This window comes from Neofelis nebulosa, chromosome 1 (genome assembly GCF_028018385.1).
Source record: "Neofelis nebulosa isolate mNeoNeb1 chromosome 1, mNeoNeb1.pri, whole genome shotgun sequence".
Lineage (NCBI taxonomy): Eukaryota > Metazoa > Chordata > Mammalia > Carnivora > Felidae > Neofelis > Neofelis nebulosa.
Genome location: NC_080782.1, coordinates 75,517,198 through 75,538,358, shown reverse-complemented (window position 1 = coordinate 75,538,358; position 21,161 = coordinate 75,517,198). Strand labels below are relative to the sequence as shown.

At 38.0% G+C, this 21,161-nt stretch overlaps 2 pseudogenes; both read right to left on the bottom strand.

Moving 5' to 3' along the window:
- Positions 1 to 941, bottom strand: part of LOC131516921 (surfeit locus protein 2-like) — a 68,975-nt pseudogene extending 68,034 nt beyond the window's left edge.
- A 6,295-nt stretch (positions 942 to 7,236) lies between these two features.
- Positions 7,237 to 20,421, bottom strand: LOC131516850 (dematin-like; annotated as a pseudogene).
- Positions 20,422 to 21,161: the final 740 nt, after the last annotated feature.

Here is a 21,161-nt window from a genome sequence, read left to right as displayed (position 1 = left end):
GTGTACCCAATGTACCTAATATAGATAATAAGTAGGTCCTCGCTCTTTAGGAACATGTGACCTAAATGCTACCTTTTTATTTTGGGTGCTTTGGGAAATCCAGAGCTCAAATGTAATGATCATTTACATCTACAGAAAGTAACACTTTTCTTTGTCTTAGCTCTTTGAATGATAGTTACTAAATGATTACTATGCGATATGCACTTAGTTGGGGATAATACAGTGACAAAGGCAGTCTTCAATGTCATGATTTAACTTAAAGGCATGAATTTGAGGAATAGCCAAGGGCAAAGTATGTATGTCAACTAAGTTGGCACATTTTCTAGCGCTTTCCAGGATGTTCCTGTAAGGCCTTAGGCTTACATCTTATTTACCACTCTTAGTTATGAGGAAGGCTGGAAATCACAGTTTGTTTGTTTTTTGTTGTTGTTGTTGTTGTTACTATTAAGTATATTGATACTCTGAAGAAAATTGGTGGTTCTTAATAAGGTGGAGGAGCAGATAGATATTGACTGGGAGCTAGGCATGTCTCCTATACTTACCTTCATTTTTTTGAAGATCTCTCCCCCTCGATTATGCCAAGAACATGAACTCTCACATGCTGCAAAGGTATGGAATCAGTCCCCAGTGCTCCAGAATATCACTGTATTACCCACCCTGGTTCACACAGCTGCTTCATGTCTAATGGCAATCTACTTCTCACATGTGACTTTGGAGGCTGGGACATTTTTTCTTATAAACTGCTGTTGGGTCCATCTGCACTGATGCACCACACAGTCATTCTCCCCACTGGTCTCAGCTCTGGGAGTTAAGCCCAGGTTCCCATTGCTCCTGGACCCACAGACTGCTGTTCTCATACATTCTTTCGAAAAGCAAGGAAATTGGCTTTCTTTCATGTTGTAAACCTCGTCATTTTGCCTATGTCTAAAAATCCTCTCCATCCTTTGGAAGCAGAAAGATTTATGGACTATTTTTTCTGATGCACCTCTCCATAAGGCAACATTTACAGCACCAATTCCCTATTTGAACAGAAGAGGGGGAGAAGAAAATACAAGTTACCATCACAGTGTCATACTGCCACATAAGTGATTGGTTTTCAATATAATGTTGTAAGGTTTCTGATATGTATATGCACAGTGTGCTATGGGAGGTCCTAAGAATTGGTTCCAGGGGGGTCTCAGTGGTAACTTCCTGCAAAAGGTGATGTCTAAACTGAGAAGTTAGTTGAATCTATCTGGTTGAAAATAAAAGAGGGAGGGAGAGGCCAAGGAAGGGAGAGAAAGAAATATTCCTTTCCAGAGAAAGGAAATGGCACATGTAGAAACAAGTGAAAAGTATGAAGGAGTCAAAGGATTCAGTAATTCAATCCATGGCTTGAGAGTACAATGTGAAATAGAAAGGGATGGTGATGGAGAAGGGGCAAGACGGGAAAAGCTCTTTTGGATTTTATCAATGTGGAAACCAAGCGGCTGTAAAGATTATACGTTAGTAATAGCTCTCTGGCTACGATTTGAAAAATGGATTGTAGCTGTACAACAGCTAGGGAGACCTTATAGAGATCTGTTGTAATTATTTTGGTAAGAGACAATGTCAGGTTGACCTCATGTGATAGCACTGGGAAGAAAATAATTGAATGAATTGGAGGGTTATTATGGACATAGCATAATTACTAACTTCACGAATCAACCTTTGTCTTTGGATTGGCAGTTGAGTGTGTGTTAGTGAGATTCTCTGAGATAATAAAACACAGAAGGAGGATCACATTCTATGAGGCAGCTCCCTTATCTACAAATCCCTCCCATTTCCTGCTCTATTTGTTTTTAGAACTTAAAAATACGTGTTATATTTTATTTTTTCTGACTTTTTACATTGCCACTACCATGTAAACTCCTTGCGAGAAAGTATTTGTGAGAGTTTTGTTCTCTGTTGTATCCCTGACTTCTAGAACAATGCCAAACACATCGTGGCTACTGAATAAATATTGGATAAATGGTTGGGTGACTGATTGACTGCCTAAATGAGTAAGAATGGGTCAATAGTAAAATAAATAACGTTCAGTCTTTAGAGCCTCTGTGTGTGAGTCGCCTTTTGATATTCTTTTGGGGATGTCTAGTAGACCTTATTAGATATTTTATGAAGCTCAGATGATGAATTGGTGTAAAAATAGAACTTTGAACCTCAAAATATAGATGGCCTTTGAAATAATGAGAGTGAATGAGATGTCTGTCCTGTGGTTCAGCTTTTGGTTAAAGAGAATATCCAATCAAGTAGCATTCTTCTTTGCAGCTACTGTTAAACCTGATAGAAATTTCCTTTCTTCATCAAGACCATAAGACTCCTCTGTGAAGGCACCTTTCCCACACTCTATCAGTCTCTTCTTCACAGGGAATATAATCCCTTCATTGAGATGTATAAATTCTTATATTTCCTATTATATCTTATGTATCATGTTCTATCTCATGGCTTAGGTTACTTAGATACATAGGGACTTTATAAGATTTGGTGATTGATAATGAAGAAGTTGCCAAAAACAAAGGCTACTTATCTGGCACTCCTTCCAGTCTTATATAAATGCTCTTGGGAAAAAAAATGCTCTTGGAAAATGTTATATTCACCTAAGTATTTTCCTAACACCTCCCATTTTCTTTCTAATTATTCCTTTTTACATTTTTTAAATGACCCACACCTAAATGATTTTTCTCAGGAGAAAAAGTTTAAGACATCAGACAGATATTTGCTTCCCCCCCCCTCTTTTTAGGTGGAGTTAGTTTCTACTTTGCCACCGATTGTAATAATAGGGAATTCAAAATTCTACCCACTAGTCAGATACAGAGCCAAATTTCATGAATGAGTTCCAGAAGGTAGAATTTAATGGTGTCTCTTTGTAGTAGTTGCTTTGGGAATGATTTTATACACATATATACATATATATATGTATATATGCTTTGTTTTTACAGTAAATATGAAAGGAGTCCTCAGATGAAAAAGTGTTGATGCTTATAAACATAGCTGGAAATGTAATGTGGCTGAGGAACTGATGGGGGCCAGGCATCACTAGTGTGTTATTTTCATTCCTGGCAATAAGGTACACCACAGTGGTCTCAGGAGACTCAAGATAGATTCATGAGTTGGGGGGTACATTGACTGACTTTAGTGATAAGAAATATTTCCAGGTTTTATATTACAATTAGAGTAATAGTTTTCTTATAGCTTTTAGTTAACCAATACAGTTTCTATGTAAGAGCTTAAAAGAGTTTGAGGGATAGAGATGTGAAAAAGGGAACTATCTGCCTAATATCATCTTTCTCAAGAAATTATGCCAAGTTATGCTGAGATTCCTTAGAAGTCATCCAGCCCCTTGTGTTAAGTTTGTGTTCACCAAGTATAAGGGATGGCTGGCTATAGGTTGTTATAAAATTGTTTGCAGTCAATCTATAAATGATTCTGGAAATAAGAATGAAACCACTGAAAACTTGGCTTTGCCATATAAATTGTAAAATTTGTGAAGTCAGGGACTATGCATTATTTTTTAAAAATACTATTCATTATATTTCAAAGCCTCCCGAATCCACAAAAATGCAGCTAAACAAGTATTTACTGATCATTTATTAATTACACAAGTAATTTGAAATCATACTTTAATACATTTTTTTAAAGCTCAGTGTTTGCTATATGCAGGATATTCATTTTTAGCTTTTAATGCCCTAGTTTGGAAGTCTTTAAATACAAATTTTAGGTACAGAGTAATTTACCCAAAAGTTTATCAGTAGAGTTTTAAATGGAACCAAGGACTTTATATTCTTAGTCTTTATATTAGATAACAGAAATGATTCTTAAAGTGTTTTTTTCCTTGTGGATAGAGCAAGCCTTTGGGAATCAATTATTCCTCAACTGTGAAATGAATAGTTTTCTCCTTATCTCAAAAAAAGACAAAAAATGAAACAAAACAAAACAACAAACTCTTGGAGATCATCAGATATTCATTAAGTGAAAGGTTTGAGGGTGAAACATGGATCAACCCGTTTGTAGTACAGTTCTGAGATAGTTGCTTGAAGCTCTGAGCAGAGGTCTGTCTGTATTCCACACCTTACCCTCTTTCATCCACAATCACAAGAACTTCTGAAATTGTGGGGGCACCTGGGTGGCTCAGTCAGTTCAGCATCCAACTTCAGCTCAAGTTATGATCTCATTGTTTGTGAGTTCGAGCCCTGTGTCAGGCTCTGTGCTGATAGCCCAGAGCCTGGAGCCTACTTCGGATTCTGTGTCTCCCTCTCTATCTCTCTCTGTAACCTCCTTCATTCATGCTCTGTCTCTTTTTCTCTCTCTCAAAATTATATAATCATTAAAAAAAAAGAAATTCTGAAATTGTTAAAAAGCTTTTAAATTAACAAGAATAATCTTGTTAATCTTCTATCTTTGGGGGAAGAGGTAATGGTAAAATAATCATTGTCCATGGAAAAAACAGCAGCACTCCAATGAAAATCTAGTAACAATTGCACATGGAGTCAAATAAACATCATCCATTTTCTTCCAGTTTAAAAGCCCCCATAAGTTCCAAAGGCAGATTTTTCTTAAACACTCCTCCCCAAAAGTTTTTTTAAAATCCCTAACAACAATCCTTGGCATTGGTGAATAGCATGATTCTAAATTCAAACCCGTTTCCTACCTCAGGCTTAACGTTGAAAGTCACAGTTTTAATAGAATGATTCATTTTGGAGAGGTAGGCAGCCAAGTAATCATGTTAGATACTGGCTGTTTATTAATAATAAATGTAAAATACCCAGATAAAATCTACATCCTTAAGTTAATCAGACAAGTGGCTTCAGGAGTTACAACACAAAATCTTTTAGCTGTTTCTTGAAAACACAGGAGCACCCAAGTTCAATATTGATGGAAAAAAAATCCGTAAGCACAGACATGGAATACACAATGAATCTCTTTGTATAGTCTACACAGTGAATGTGTTTTATGTCAGTGTATGTGCATGTACAGCAAAAGGAATCTCTATCTAGGAAAGTGTGACTTGTGGTTAAAGGACTTGCTCAAGTGAGCTAAATTACTTTCAAGTGCCTGGCTCTCCGTAATGCCATGTGATTTAATGTTGCTCCTCCTGATCCATTCACTTCTATGTGACAGAAACTTCCAAGGAAGGTCAGTGGTATATCTAAGAGATTATGACAGCTGAATTATGGTTTCAAACAGGTTTGGCTTTTATACTGCCCTAGAAAATGAAATAGCTTTTGATTTATAGTCATTTTACATTAATATGCATTTCTCTCTTGTATTTCACTTGAAATTAGGCAGGCCAGGTTTATACATTCCACATTACTTCTTGAGATGCCTTCTGAATTACATATTTTAAACAAATCATTCTGACTAAGTTGACATCAGGTGCAAACAATGAGAGAATAAGTAAGAAGCTCTGAATTTCCCTAGTTATTAATAGCAACATTAAAGGCATGGAGATCTCTGTATGACATGCTAGTCACGGTATATTTCTCTGCTAATGATTTTGTACCTGGCAAAAAATTTAAAAAGCACCAGATTTGAGGTTCTATGATATCCATCACTAGGTTTTTTTTTATGTTATGAATAATTTGGAAACACATTTTCAGGTTTCTGGGTCTTTGATGATAGGAAACTGGATCCCAAATTTTATACACCTATCAATAGTAGAAGAGAATGCATTTTCTTCTACCTGCTAAAATGTACTATTTCCCTTTCTGGATGGTATTGTGATTTTCTTTATTATGGCTGACTGGATAGAAACTTCACACCCCTCTGCATCCTCTTTCAATCTACTCTGGGTGATTTTCAAAAGCTCTTGAATTCAGGCTTTACAAGGAGAGGAAGAGTGTCGACTAATAGTCCCAAATCTTAGCACTGTGGTTGACTGTAAATTTTTGAGCCTGAAGATATGCTACTCTGGATTTTCTTAAGTCTAGGTTTTTGAGTGTAAAAAGAAATGTATTTTATAACACAGGAACACTAACTTACATTTGCTTTACCTCACTCTATGTACTGTATGAAAGAGTGGGTGTAGTATCACTAATTCATTGATTTACTTAACAAATGTTTGTCACGTGCCTGTTGTCCACCAGATATTGTTTGAGAAACTGAGGATACAGAGATATTATAACAATATCAATGCGTTTACAGTGCTAATTTTTCACCAATGAATTAATGTTATTAGTATTATATATTGAAATTAACTCAGAACACTTAGGATTTTATTATCTAATAAAAATCTCACAATTACTTACCCAGAAAAAGAAGGGAATATTAGGAGAGAAACAATAGTTTTATGTATGCATAATGGGGGTTGAAAGGGAGGGAAAAGTTCTGCAGGAGGCGGTGATGGTGAGGCCCTCAGTCATGCTTCATTCATCAGGAATGGCCTTTCCTTGATACAAGGACACTTATATTTTAGCGCAGATAGTGACTCATTCCTCAGTAAACCAAGTGCTTCCTGCATGCCTGATATATTTATCTGAATTATGTGAAATTATGTGAAATAAGGCATCTCTTTATAGTATTCAGAATGCTCACTTGGAGCATGGCAACTCAAAATGGAAACTATTTTAAAGACAGAATTATATGGTTTTACTGAAGAAAGAGACATGGGACTTCATTAAAAAAAATGACCTGATTTATATTTCCCTGATGATGAGAACAAACTGAGGGTTGATGGGAGGGAGGAGGGGGTGATGGACACTGAGGAGGGCACTTGTTGGGATGAGCACTGGGTATTGTATGTACACGATGAATCACGGGAATCTACTCCTGAAGCCAAGAGCGCACTGTGCACACTGTATGTTAGCTAACCTGACAATAGATTATATTTAGGAAAGAAAAAAAAAATGACCTGTAATAAAATTGCATGAACATATTCTCATAACCTCCTGAAAATATCTGAATGCAACTAAGTTCTTTATTAATAGAAAGTTTACAGTTTTTTGGAGTGTTAGAAGCTTTCACTCTTTTTTTTTTTTTTTTCAAGGGGGAAAAGGATTTATTAGCCCATTTCCAGGGCGGGGTGCCAGGGGCAGTGGCTGGGTTCGTTCTCACATTCAGAGGGAAGAGAAGGCAGCAGTGAAACCCTACCTGACTGCCCTCACTCATTCTGATCTACATAGCTTTGTGCTCACAAAAACCATCCTCTCCTCCTGCAGGGAGGACACAGGGCCCAGGATGCTGACGTAGGGGTTGGGAATGGCTTGGCTTTACTCTCAGCCTTTACAGGCAGGGCTTGGGCTGGCGGCCCAGGGCATTCGCCATTGTGTGCACAGACCCAGGGCATTCGCCATTGTGTGCACAAGGAGTAAAACTTAGGTTAGAAGGAAAGGGCAGAGGGAGCTGGCAAGCCATTCTGACGGTCTGCACCAAGCCCACAGTGTGGGCTGCTCCTACTCCTTGACGCTTCTGGGAGATTTTAACTTTTTTATAAAGAAGACAAAAATCCAAGCAGCATTAATTTAGGGGAACAAAGAAGGGTTCAAAAAACAAAACAAAACATGGAGGGGCAGGACAAGGAATTGATGAGCGTCCAGAAGAGGAGGAGAACCAGTAGGAAGAAGTAGGAAGAACCAGTATTCCACCCAGTGCCGAATGTGCTTCTGTCTCTGCGGCCCCGGAGGCCCTTCCTTCCCACTCCCTGGCTGGTGGCCAGACAGCAGAGGGGACGCCAGAGTGATGTGAAGATGAGCCCCGGGGCCCTGTCTGGCTGCTGACATGGGGGGTGCCATGGATTTTTTTTACCCCAATCAATTCCTCCCACCTTCACCATCACCGAGTGAAGAAATTTTTAACTCTCCTGTCCAAAGTCCTCTGAGAATTTCTTCACTTTCAGGAGGTCCTCTGCATTCACAGTGGGCTGAGTGGTGGCCAGAGACCGGAGCATAGATGCTTTCACTCTTACAGGGACCACTTAACCAGGAGCTCTGATTCCCATGGCAGGAAATATTTTTTCTTTAATATTACAGATTTATGCCTAAATACAAGAAGCAGTTTGTGCTGCTAGAACTAATGATCCTCCTACTCTTCTTGTCTTTTCAGCTAAGCTTCGTTTAAAGATCAGGTCTATGCAGGCTTGCTTCCAGCTCAATCTATACTTCTCCACATATTGCTATCTGCATCATCATTACTGATTTGCTATTTACTACTATATTATATGAATCCCTAAACGTTGAGATATGGGCTCTGTGCCCACCATGTGCTGTACTTGAATCAATAAGCTGTAAGTAAATGAGTAATAAAAGCTCTTTAACATTGAAGAGTTTACAGGCGAGTGCAGTTACTCTTGACAATAGATGAACATTAGACTCAACTGAGAACTTTAAAAAAAAAATGCGGTTGCTTATTCCTCACCAAGTCTGAGTGCAGAATTATATTAGTACCTTAAAATTTTTCTCCATGTGATTTTATTGCATGTCTGCATGTCCCTTGGAAGTGTAAGAGATGGCGTTGACAACAAATTAGGTGTTAAAGAATACAACAAATATCATTTTCTGGGGACAGCATATAGTGCACTTGCAGTTGGGTGGGTCTCTAACTCTGTGTGGACAGGTCACCTGACTGAGAAAATGATATTTGAGCTTAAAGATGATTGGAATCAGATAGGTAGAGAAGATAGAGAAGCTCAATTGTATGCAAAGTGCCCAGAAGCGTGAAATAACTAATATTATAACAGTCTTCTAGTACATAGAAAAATTCTGAGAGTTGTATAGTGAATACACATTTACCTTTACCTATATCTCAAAATTGTTAACATTCTAAAATAGCCTTTTGAAAAAAAAAAAAAAGAACCAAAACCAAACCCTAACCAAACAACAAACCTTTAGCTTCTTCTTAATGCAACTATCAGGGAAATATGGCATTTGGAGTTCTAATTATACTTATGTTGATGCATAAATAATATGCCCTTAAAAATTAATATCACCCTATCAAAATAACCTTACTGCAATTATGAAACAGCAGTCTAATTTATCTGTACAGTTTTATCTAATTCTAAAAGTCTGATCCTCTGTGTGTGCATGTTTTGCTCACAAAATACATTAAACATATGATTTGCTCTATATAAATAGATTTGCTCTATTTTTAAGATAATATTTTATGAAAACCTCTCTTCCTCTCTGCACTCCCAATTTGTGAGAATGTATTGCCATATTTCTTTGGGAAGTTATTTGATATATTCCAGTTCTGAGATGCTTGTTTGCTCTCCATGAATGCCTTTGGTAATACTGAAGAAGGAAGAAGAAGACTGTCAATAAGTTATTTGAGACGCAATACACAGTAGTATATTTTCCATTAGAAATTTGAAAATTAGTGACTCTGGAAAAAAGGCATGAGTTATGACAGTTTTTTTTTCTGACCACAAAGGTAAATGTCAGAGGTAGACAATGTATCAGCTTTCATATCATTTTTTTGAACCATATATTGCTTATATTCAGGAGCATGTTGGATATTTTTCCATACTCAATCCTGTGTTCTGTATTGAGTGACTTGTCTTTGATTTTAATTATGCAGCATGTGCTATTAGGGCATTGGAAATTTCACAAAATAAAGCATTTAGACTAAAATGTTTCTCGATTACCTTCTAAGACATATGTCTTATAACTCTATGTAACATCCTTTAAAATTGTGCTAAAATACCATTTTGGTTCATGAAATTATTTCAAAATTTTTGGAATTATTCCAACTTGTTCATTGATTTTCACTATCTCATCTAAGAATGTATTTCTCGAGCAGCACATGATACACATAAAAGAAAACGTTCGTATTATAGAAGAGGTTCTTATATTAATTATTAATTCAGGAAATAGAAAAGTTGTCAGAACCACTGAGGTGGGATTTAGAGTTCTGCCCACCGTTAAGCGTTATTTTATTAGTCATCACCTTAAACTGAAACCATTTGAATCTGCTTTTGGTAGTTTATTTTTGCTCCAAACAGATCGTGCTTATGAATTGCAAATAGGTGAAATTACTGCAGCATTACATGTTATTAAGGGTTAATGTCTGCGGTTGTCAGATCAGAACTCTCCAATGCAAATATCTCTCAGGTGCTCATGTAGTCAGGAATGATTTTCAGGATGGATATGCTAGTTTGAAGCATAGATTAAGTCACTTCTGAAGTGATTCTCCTTCTTTTCCTTTGGGCTGGACTAACTGCTACCTCCATGTTAGACTTATAGTGACTTACCAGACCTATAAATGTGAAGCCTGATCTGTGGCTCTAGAAAGGAAAAATAAATTATTGGCCACTTCAGGAATTCAGACTGCTGCTGGTAAGCAAAAGATTTTTATAAACACTATCACTTGAGAAGGGCACGTGTCCCAGATTTCCAGTGTACCCTCTGCTGCTTTGATTTTGGGGACTTTGTATAGCATATACATTGTAATATATGTTAACAGGAATATTTGCATTAAGTGTAGCTGTTATTATTATTACTATTATTATTTCCTTCAAAATCAACACTAAGATTTTTGGCTTGAAGTGGATATTCTTTAAAATGCTGACTGCCCAGCATGAATTTCCATTTCTTAGCAATACCCTGATTTTCTTTTGAAAAACTCTCTCTCCCATTGTATGTAGCATGGGGAGTTAGCCATATTGGCTTACTGAAGCCGGCAGGTCCTCCCCATCTCAATACTCCTGTGTAATCAAGGGTGTACCTGTGAACCCCAAGTTTAGGCAAATAGAGTCTCTGTTTTAGGGTTATAAATCTTGAGTAGAATCAAACAAGGCAAAATAAATAGCTAGAACTCATTCCATCAGTTTTGTTGTTGTTGTTGTTGTTTTCTTTTCCTTCCGGAAAAGTAGTTCTCGTCTGGGTTCTTGCTCTGATTTGAAACCTGGGTGTCCACAATTCCACCTACTTGGTAATGCCCTGATATTCTTCTAATCACTTTCTTTTTATTTAAGTTATCTAGGATGGGTTTCTGCTACTTTAAACAAATTCATATAGGGCGCACCAAAGTTCAGTTACGTTGTTAAGTAACACTAGTAACTTTGAGCAAGGAAATTAATACAGATTTTCAGCTTCTGGTCCAGACTGTTGTTGGTGTCTGGAGACTATCAATTAACTGCCACCTTTTTTAAATCTTTTTTAAACTTTGAAAAGTCATTTTGCTCTTGACCTTCAGAAATGAACAATTCTAATAAAATATTAAAAGATATGGACCTGATTTATTTTAGTAGAATGAAAATGAAAGGGGAGAGGTTTTTTTTTTTTTTTTTTAGCTTGACAATATCGATGTCTACTTTCCTCTAATTTTAATGCAGAAGCTGTCAGTGTACATTAGAGACAACTCAGTAAATCTTTACAGAGAGGAGACTTTGAAAAATACTCTCCTGATGATCCATTTCCCTCTTGAGACCAGAACCACACTATACATGATATACAATATGTCTCAACCAAAGTGGAAAATATAGCTAATTATCATTTTAGTCAAACACATCAGGGATTACAAAAAAAAAGATAGGCAAATATAGCCTATTTCTAATTACCTGGGGAGAGAAACTTCAGTTTGTGAATTATGTTTTCATAGATCTTCTTCCTCTCTATTAGTCTTGTCTGTTCCTCTGTGTGTGTGTGTGTGTGTGTGTGTGTGTGTGTGTGTGGTGGGGGTGGTTATCACCTATTTGAACCTTTCTATTGCTCATTTGCAACAAAAAAAAGAGAATGCATGAGCAAGATTTTAGCCCACAGTGCTCTCGTAAGAGGTAGATGGAAAGCAATCGCTTCTATTGAAATCATGCCCGTTTCACTCAATTTCCCTGATATACATACTTATATAAATAAGCTAGAGAGCTTCTTAAATATTCCAGTGATTTTCACTGCCGTGGAAGAGTTTGGTCCTGTTACAGTGCAGCCGCCTAATTTCTGTATGACCTTGGAAACATTGTTTAACCTTTTTTAGGACTTCGTCTTCATGCTGCACAATGAAGTACTTGAATTAAGTGATCTCTAAGGACTTTTTTTCCTCGAAAATGAGAAAAGTGATATTATTACAAGTGATTGTCAACATATGCATCTCTAGGATCAATTTCTTCAGCTGAGTGAAGTCAAATTCTGGTAACTAATCTACTTTTCTGTGGGGAAAAAAGTCAACCACAAAGATTGTGTATAATTTGCTATGTTTCCTCAGTTTTAGGCTTTAGGTAGGGTGTCTCTTCATGCAATGCAATCTATGCTTAAAATACCTCATGGACAGGATGACTCATCTAGTTTTAAAATTAAATCATACTGGCCAAAACATGGTATTTGAATCAGATCCTCTGAATTTTAGGTTGAAATTGGAAGCTTAGTGCTCGGTATTGCTTTTGAGTGGTTTACTAGCCTGAATATAAGACCTTTATGCTCTGCCTGTGTGAGAGAAGTATTTTATAGTGTAGAGTACTATGTGGTTTATCTCTCAATTAAGGAAATATTTTTTCTATCAATCTCAGAATAAGTTTAATTCTACAAACATTTATTGTGTGCCAGGGATGATTGTGGAAGATAATGGTACAAAATAAAATAATTGCTGTATTATGCGATAGTAAGCTGCAACTGTCTACTTACTGACTATTCTTTTCCAAATTTCAACTCCTTTTTTTCACTCTACCTGTACATTAACTTCAAAGAAACTGTTCGATCCTTGATTTTTCGATGTTCTGGTTCTCTATCTTAGCTTCGTTTTCTTCTGCATTTAATCTTGAAACTGTGAACCACGTTTTCATCTCCCTCTCTCCAATAACCTCAACAGCTTTGTTTCCGTGTCTTTCTCAATACCTGTACTTTGAAGCCTAGTCGTCAACCTGGATTATCTCTGACTACGTTCAGGCAAACGGCCACTGCTAAAGGGAATCATATAACTATGGAAGGAAGGGAGAGAACAGATTTATAGTTTCTAGCTTCAGGCAGGTACTTAAATCTTCCTCGAAATCCTTTAAGCTTTTCATCAGTCTCTCTTGTATGCATTATTATTCTAGACTCCCATAACTCTTCTCAGATTCCCTACTCCTATCCTTTGACTCACAGAAGTTGACTGTGCGTTAGAATTCATAGAGAAAACAGACTAAATTAGGAGGATTTTTCTCATTTCTCAACCTAACTGTATCCACTCTGCCTTTTCCTTCTCTTCTCACAGGAAGCGGTCATTCTTTCTGTTAAAAAAAAATCCCTCATACTTTGCTATGGATCCCATCATTCCCATTTCCTTAGGGACTTCAGTCAATCAAATATCATGGCTGAATCTCATAACTGGAAGACTTCTATGCCACTCCTTTCAACAAATTTCCATCTCTCCAACCTAAAACTGTTAATAAACCCAGAACTCACTTCAATCTTATATATTTTACTAGGCATCACACCATACAATTCTGTCCATTAACAGTCAAGTTTATTCAAAGACTATCTCTCACCTCCTGTTCATGCCATGTACATGTAACTCACTGTGTTTAGAATCCCATCCTTGGAAATTACTGAAACTGCTTTTGCCAATATTGCCCCAAACCTCTAATTGTAAGATTGAGTAATTTATGGTTCTGTTTTTTAAGTTTATGTATTTATGTATTTAGAGAGCAGGGGAGTGGCAGAAAGAGAAGGAGAAAGAGAGGAATCCCAAGCAGGCTCCACACTGTCAGTGCAGAACCCAATGCAAGGCTCGAACTGTTGAACCTTGAGATCATGACCTGAGCTGAAATCGAATCAAATTCTTAACTGACTGGGCAACCAAGGTACCCCTATGGTTCGTATATAATTAATTTCTGAGTAGTATTTGATAGTATAGTTGACTATTTCATTTTCTTCACATTAAATTGCATTTCTCTCTTGGCCTCTTTTTTTTTTTTTTTTTTTTTTAGTTTTTGAATTCTGTTTCTTATCTTACTTTTTGGACCTGTATCCTCACTGTACTCTCTATTTCTTTGTTTTCCATGGCTTCATCTGAAGCCCACTGCCTTCTCAAAAAATATACTGGGTGACAAAGGTGCAGATTTTACCACCTTTTCCATCACCTCATTATTACCGTCAACTGGTTCTGTGGTCTCTTCTGCATCAGGAAGGCAAAGCTTGGAATCATGTTCCTGAGAAGACCCAGGGCTATAACAAGGAGATACGAATTGATGACTCACAATACCTGACTCAAACACAAACTTGCTCTTATGCATCATAGCATATCTCCAACTGTTCTAAGATTGCTCCCGTTAACTGCCCAGTGGCACCTCAAATTCAACTGTGTAGGACTGAACTTATAATTTCTCTGTCCTAAATCAATTGTTTCATTTTATCCCCTTTAATAAATGGCACTTCAGTTTCACTTGATTTCATAAGCTAAAAATTGGTTGGGAGTGATTTTATATTATTCCAGCTTTCCTCATTCCTACTGTTTCACTAAACCTCATCAATTTCTAACTGCCTCTTCAATGAACTTTGTCCGCTCTATATTCAGACTCTATCTTAGCCATCGTAGCTTTGTTTAGCTAAGTATCAACTGTATTATTTCAATAGTCTTATAACTAATGTTTCTGTCTCTCATTTAGCTTCTTTTAATTCTTAAATATCTGATTGTTCACACTCTTGTGTGAAATCTTCAAATGTTCTTTATTACTCTTAAGATATAATTTAAACAGTCTTGGGTATTAAGAAAAACCCATGTCTTATTCTATCTTTCCTATGTCACTCTTTACATGCAGCCCCTTTTTGGACCATTCCTTAATGCATGATCTTTGAATTTTCTGTGGCTTTGCACTATAGTCACTTAATGCTTCCTTTCTTTGCTTCAGGAATCACTAGAAATATAATCTCTCAAAAGCATTTTGATAGGCCTTAGCAGTCCACTCCTAACCATACCTATTGAATTCTTTTGTGCTGCCCTTCTCACACCTTGTTCTTACCTGCTAGCATATCACTAATTTTATAGTAGTTTTGATAGTTGGATGACTTTCTATTTAGTTTATAAGAATGTAAGATCTTTGAGGACAGGGGCTATATCTTTTCCTGACTGCCTAACATCTTGCATGGTGCCTATAAGATATAGCTAATACAAAATAAATGATTAATACATGAATTAATTCTAGTGGCTTCCAAATCCAATGAGTTCATAAAAGTACTTTACAAATTTTTTTTTTTTTTCAACGTTTTTTATTTATTTTTGGGACAGAGAGAGACAGAGCATGAACGGGGGAGGGGCAGAGAGAGAGGGAGACACAGAATCGGAAACAGGCTCCAGGCTCCGAGCCATCAGCCCAGAGCCTGACGCGGGGCTCGAACTCACGGACCGTGAGATCGTGACCTGGCTGAAGTCGGACGCTTAACCGACTGCGCCACCCAGGCGCCCAGTACTTTACAAATTTTTAAGGTGAGTGGGATTTTAAAGGTGAGTGGGACTGGCCAGTCATGGACCTGGGGCTCTGATTCTTATCTGCTCTGTGCCATAAACTTATAAATGACACAAACTTTCTCTAATTTCATGTTAGATATTATGTACTCATATCAGAATGATGTGAACAAGTTTGTTGACTATTAATGAGTTCAATGGGAAAAAAAAAAAAGGTAACTTCCCATGTCCAGATAATATAATTTCTTGTCTGGACACATAGTCAAGTTTCCCACAGAAGGAGCTAGGGAGATATTTATTCTTAGTTTTTTCAGCCTGGAATGGCTTATTCAAGTTAACTCCTGAATCTGCTTTCTGCCAATGGTCACTAGTCATAAAAACTGTTCCACAAAACTCCTTCAGTTTGCAATATTGACTTTCCTGTCCACTAACTTTATTCTGTCTTTTGATTGATCTTATTTGCCCTTTGGATTCAGTACAGTTTTCTTGCTACAAACTTGAACAATAAATATTGTGGTTCTAAATCCCAGTTACATAGCCTCGGGCTTCTTTCTGAGTAAACCTTCATTGTTTAATCTAGGCCAATGTTTCCCACTATGGCTGTATACTATAAATATCTGGAGAGCTTAAAAAACATAGATTAGCAGTTTCTAGTCTGGACCAATTAGAGAAATCTCTGTATATTGGGTTCAAACATAGGCATTTTTAAAAAAGCCAGACAGGAGTATTATGGACAGAGACCCAATGGCTTAACACAGTGACACTTTTGTGTTCTAAAAGCAGGACAAAAGACATCTTCTGTTCTTTGGACTAAGAGTTGAGAAGAGTCTGTAACTCTGGAGGTATAGTTTTCTATAAAAGCAATGTTTTACTAAAGGAATTCACAGATAAAGTAGGAAAAATAGGCTTTAGAATGGTACCATAAATATTTCACAGAAATTACAAGATCATTGATCCAATTTAACTGTGTTTCAAAACCAACGAAACTTTTGATGTGGAAACAAATTTTTGTAATCATATATGGACTTTCAGTTCTTCTCCTGATTACAATGATAGGGGATACGTCTAAAATTTTTAGTTTCCAGAGGTACAATTAAGTTTTCTTTCCATTCAAGTTTTAAGTTTCCCCTCATTGAAATTCAATCTAGTAGTAGGAGGAGGAGGAGGAGTACCATACTGTTAAAAAGCTATTAGGAACATATACTCATTGGTTTCCATTAATGGCATTAGTACAATAAAATTTCGTTTCCAGCATTTTTGTTTCTGGGGAGCTCTAAAAGCTGAAAAGCTTAATCTCTGAAAACATTGTTTTTATTTGCAGGACAAAAATGAAATAGGTTTACTTTGAAATTAGAAATTGCTAATCCTATTTCCTAGAGTTGTTAACAGTGAGTCACTGTTTACAATTGGATTATCCACCGAAGCAAGAGCTGCATACCATGTGTGATAGAAATTGAAAAAGCCTCTATGACTAGTGGCCATTGATTTTCTGTTACTGCACAATGGTAAATGTGTCATCTCTTTAACACTATATTCTATAGCTCTATTAAAGTGCACTTCCACGATTAGAAGCACATGGAAGTAAGTCATTGGTGAGGAGAAAATATAAAATACAATTGCAAATTAATGAGATGGACTTCACTTTTGGCCATCCCAAAATAATAATTTTTTTTCAAGAATGCATTTTATAAATATGTGCAGGTGTTATCAAAGTCATCATGTCATTCTGGGAGATAACTGTTCTTTTCACGTTGTTTCCATTACTGGGATACCATATGAAACATGAGCTGATCTCCTGGTCCTCATGTTAGGATGGACATGTTCAATCTTCTGATGATACCGTATATTACTCAGTGTACTGCAGAGAAACAGAATGTGTGTGTGGGTATGCATGTAATGACATCAGTACAATAAAAAATTTTCCCAACATTTAGTTTGTATATCTTCATCTGTATCTATATCTATATGTCTCTATCACTATCTAGCTATCAAATGATTTATTATAAGGAAGCGAGGAATGGGCCCACATGATTATGGAGGCCGGCAAGTCCTAAGAGACTGGCAAGTCCTAGGGTGATTCAGCAAGCTAGAAACCTGGGATAGCTGGTGGTGTAGTTCTAGTCCAAAGACCAGCAGAGTCAAGACCTAGGAAGAGTTGATGTTTTAGTTCAAGTCTGAAGGCAGGAAAAAAAAACTACCTTCATAATTTTTCCTTATCTGGGTATCATTTGTAATTGGATTCTCTCTCTCTCTCACTCTCTGTCTACACACACACACACACACACACACACACACACACATGCACACATTTCAAATCCACTTTTTATACACTGAGTGTTGTTTTACTTAACTTTTGACAATAATAAAATGCTCACGTAGTATATATATGTATTTTTGGGGTGGGATGGGACCCACTGCAACCTTTAATTCCAAGCACAGTCCCCCTTCCCAGCATTATCATACACATGGTGAAACAGGATGTCAGGGTCTGGGCAGGAACAAAACCCAGACCCAGATATACCTATATCTATGGAAAACAACAGCAACAACAACAACAACAACAACAACAACAACAGTAAAACCTTGGACTGCAAGTAATTTGCTCTGCCAGTGTTCCGCAAGACTAGCAAACGTTTCTAATAAATTTTAAATTGATAAATGAGTGATGTCTTGCAATGTGAGGAGCATGTAATGCCGAATGTCACATGATCACATTTGAGCCAATGGTTGTTGAAATTCACTTTGATATATGAGTGCTTTGGATTACAAGCATGTTTCCAGAATGAATTATGCTTGCAAACCAAGGTTTTACTGTGTGTGTGTGTGTGTGTGTGTGTGTGTGTGTGTGTGTGTGTAGAATATGTATGTATATATATGTAGAATAATGTAAAATTATATACACATATATATTTGTGGAGAAGAAAAAATGATAGTGTGATTTAGGTAGGGCAGAGAGTTAGGTGAGGAGAGCAGGGGTCAGTGCTCCCCCAAACTGTATTCTTTAGAGAGTATGCTGGAGGATGCATGGGTATGAGTGGGACGTGGTAGCCAAGATACTGAGACATGTGCTTGTAGCTGTTCTCTTGATCCTGTCCAAAGGACTCTGAAATCCTGGGTTCTTTCCAGGACCTGGGCTGGTGTTAGAATGTAGAGTTCTAGTTGACTGTGCCTAGAGGCACAGGCCCTAGAGGCTGGGGTTTTGTATAAGTGACATCTCCAAGATAAGTCAAGGCTTCTAAGAAAGTTATAGCACTGGAGCAAGGGGCTTTGATGCTTGGGGGTGGCAGGTAAAAGGGTGAACTAGAGGGCAGGACAGCCTCCCTGCTAGAGCTCTCCCTGAGCTGGAGCCTGCTCCAGCTAGAGTCAGAGAAGCAGGAGGCCCAGGCACAGGGCAAGCTGTAAAAGGTGAGGTGAGAAGTACTCGGGCACTTGTCTGCCTGGCTGCTTCCCACACTCACCCTCCTCCTACCAGGGCTGAGGGTTCTATCCACCCATTACTCAACACACCTGAGAGGTCTGACCACGAAGCACCATGTTTATTTTTTCTCAGTCTCTTCTGGGAATCTTCTTATGGGGTGCAGGCAGAGAGAGGGCACAAACATCAACTTTGTGTCTGCTGGAGTCCAGACTGGGTTTACCTTGTGCACTGAATACCAGGGATGAGAAAGAATACCCCTACTTGTTGTTATGGGGATGAAAGTCAATGTCTCACAACTCTAGGGGCTGCAGAGGTCTTGGCTGCCCCTTCACTTGGGCAGTGGAGCCAAATCCTCCTTTGCCCCAACCTCCCTGATCCCCTAAGAGATGATCACTCCCCTGCTCACCATGGGATGATGATGCCTTGGGGTCAGTGACCCCAACTCCAAAGACTTGAAGCAGCACTAGTGAGTGTCAGCCATGGTGAGTCATGATGGGGCAATCAAAAGAGAGAGGACTTTTTGATAAGTTCTCTCTTGACAGACACCTCTCAAACTTCATCTGATCCACACCTACAGGGTGAAACTTGATTCACCTCTTATTAATTGCTATCAGCATTTCATAGTGACAGATTTGTGGGCTTGGCCTTCCAGTCTCACTCTCCATGGGCTGAAGTTTGTGGGCTGTAGTTGGCTCACGGTGGCCTTGCCGTGTTAGGGAGAAAACACTTAGAAGTCCCAGGGTGCAGTGAGGATTCAAATGGTGTCTGGTTGAGTAGGGACTGGGTTTTCCTCATGTAGGCGATGATTTTTTCATCTCTTCCTTCAAGATTATCTTCTCAAGTTAGAAAGTCACCTTACTGGGGCACTGGGTGGCTCAGTCGGTTAAGCATGAGACTTCAGCTCAGGTCACGATCTCATGATTCTTGGGTTCGAGCCCTGTGTTCGGGTCTGTGCTGACAGCTCAGAGCCTGGAGCCTGCTTTGAATTCTGTGTCTCCCTTTCTCTCTGCCCTTCACCCACTCACAATCTGTCTCTCTCTTTCTTAAATATAAACATTGATTTTTTTTTTTAAAGTCACTTTATTGAGTTCCTGTCTCTGTTCATCCCTGGGAGCCTTCATCTCTTCTCTGGAGTTATCATCTTCCTCTGCCTCTTTCTGTGATGCCTCTGTTTCTTTAATTCTCCACAGTGAACAGCAACAGAGGGCATGACTAATAATCAGTTCAGTCTTGGTGGGCATTGGAGTTGGGGGCAGGGCTGCAAGGAGCTTGGATGACTCGATGATGAGGTCCTCAATGAAAGGCTTGCTCTGAGGGCTGCCTTCGTGGATTTTCTCTGCTTGTGGGTGGGTGGCTGCTTGTACGTGTTGGAATCTGAGTAGGATGATGATGGAAATGGGCCAAGCCTGTCTGGGGTAGGGAGATCACAGTGATTCTTGTGGTTGAAGCCTGGGAGATGATTCTAGGGGTCTGGCTCTCCACCCACACCTCTGGGGATGGTGGAGAGATGTGGATATGGGTGACAGTGAGCTCTTGGCTTCTGAGCAGTTCCATGTGTTCCAGGAGGTAATAGGGACAGTGGGCTTGTAGATTATGATGAGGACAGGCTATTCCAGGTCCAGGATGGTTGTGTCCTTGGGGTTGGCAGTCAAGTCCTTATAGCGCAGCACCTTACTGTCCATAGTGTTTGTGTTCTAGCTCTATTATTCCAACTGATGTTAGAATAAATGCATAACTAATAAAATATTTTTAAAAGTCCATTCGTGTATTATGTAAAATAAGCCAGGTTACCACCAGCAGTTTGCGATTAATAGTTTGTGAAAATTATTGTTAAAGAACTATAATACCAACCATAATTTGAAAAGATTAAAGAAATTGTTTTTTTTTAATAAATGTTTTATTTTGTAAATGCCTAAAAGTAGGCTACATGTGAGATTTTGTAAACTAGATGCTACATAGTAAGAACAATGGGCAGTAAATTTGATTGATAGTATTAACATTGCTATATAGATAATTTAGGTCTAAATATATGAACATTGATGTATGTATAGATAAATTTAATGTCGTATATAATATATGACATAATGTATTATGTGAGCTGGCAAACATTTATTGAAATTAAAAAATGTAACAGATGATATGTAAACATGAATTGGAGACATGCAACCAGTTTTCCCTACAACTCAGTTAATAGCCCTGAACAACCCTTAGTGCTTATACTCCAGGAGGTAAAATCTGTGCATCAACATCAAAATTTGACCGCTTTTATGAATCAGTGATTTCATATTTTTTGAAGACTCTCCATTTTTCGCCTTGATCTCTTGAGATACAGTTGTTTATTTAGTTGTGGCATGGTGGGAGCAGGACGAAACAGTAGATTGGGAAATCAAGAGAACTGCGGCAGAGCCAATACAAGCAGATT